Source organism: Dermacentor andersoni, chromosome 3 (assembly GCF_023375885.2).
Source record: "Dermacentor andersoni chromosome 3, qqDerAnde1_hic_scaffold, whole genome shotgun sequence".
In the NCBI taxonomy this organism is placed as follows: domain Eukaryota; kingdom Metazoa; phylum Arthropoda; class Arachnida; order Ixodida; family Ixodidae; genus Dermacentor; species Dermacentor andersoni.
The window spans coordinates 31370696-31372125 of NC_092816.1; positions in this window are offsets into that span (position 1 = coordinate 31370696).

A 1430-nucleotide genomic window follows, 5' to 3' on the forward strand; every position below is an offset into this window, starting at 1 on the left:
CTCGGCAGAGCCAACAGATGGAGCAGCTTGTCCAGAGAGAAGCGCGAGAGCGGAGCTCGGTTGCCGGCGTGGCGCGTTTCTCAGCGTTCGCCACTCACGGCGCGCCACGCATTTCGGAGGCCACGCACAGGCTTCGTTAGCATACTGACCGAATGGAGGAAGGGGAAATAAACTAGCAAAAAGAATTGCGATACGTAGCCAGCCTTGGCAAGTAAGCTCGCCGTGAAGCAATTCTCTTCGCTCTTCATCCTCGCAGTATTGGTCCAGCACGTGACCTCCGAAACTGCGTATTGGACGAGAAAGTTTGTTTTCCGGTAGTTCTTAATCGACGAAAAATTTTTCGGCTGCTCTGCGGAAGCTTTGCCTTTTGCAGAGCGGGAGCACTAAAGCCTACCACGAACTCTGATATGATGATCACGTGTTAGGCCGACAGGATTGGCTTCAATCGGTGTTGCGCAATGCTCCAGCATAATTACTTCCTTTCTTCATGCCGTGACCATGGCGGCTGTTTCATGAATGCGCAGCCGAGAGAAAGGCGCGCCGCACTCTTTAGTCTTCCAGTACGAGCACTGTCATCATATCCAGCCCTTACTGCGACACGACTTCAGCAAAAATATTTTCTGGTGTCGTGACGTCATGGTAATGCTGAGGACGCCAGTTGTGTCCTTTCGAGTCTGGATTCACTGTTTAATACACACAGCTTGTTTCGCAACCTTCATATACTGGGTGAGTATCATTAGTTCACTCTCGTGGATTGTGTAGAGAAATTTCTACAGCTTCAAAAGTGTACGGGATCCGCAATGGCGTGGCACTGCTATGGTCGCGGGCTTGATCCGCGCCGAGGCGGCCGTATTTGACAGCGACTAAGCGCATCTACTTAGACTTAAGTGCACAAGACCCCCTGGGGAAAGAATTATTTCCGAGTCTCCCCACTACGACGCGACTCACAATGAGATTGTGCTTTTGGCTCGCAAAAAGAAATTTTGATGTTTTTGATATGTGTCAATGCTCCTTCAAATAAGGTTGTGTCAATACTTTTGCATTCTCAACCTCACACATACGATTCCACAAGATCTACAAAGTATAGTTGGCAATTCGAAGCGCTGAAAATATCTTTTTTTTTTTTTTCATTTCGTAGAAATGCCCAAATGACATTCATGGCAATCCGCAAAGCGAAGCTGCAATCAGGAAAATAAAAGTCGCCACCAACCTGAGGATTGCGGGAATGCCATAAGAAAACCAGTTTGCACTTCCTTTATAGCAATGCGGTACGATCAGGCGACTTCAAGAGAGTGGAAAGCAGTACGTGCTTGTTGGTACATGAGAAAAATGACTAAACTGATGCGCTAAAGGGACGCTGAGAAGGAAATTAAATTGGCGTTTCTGCCACTCGAAAAAAAAAAAAAAAAGAAAGTACAGGAGACGAAATG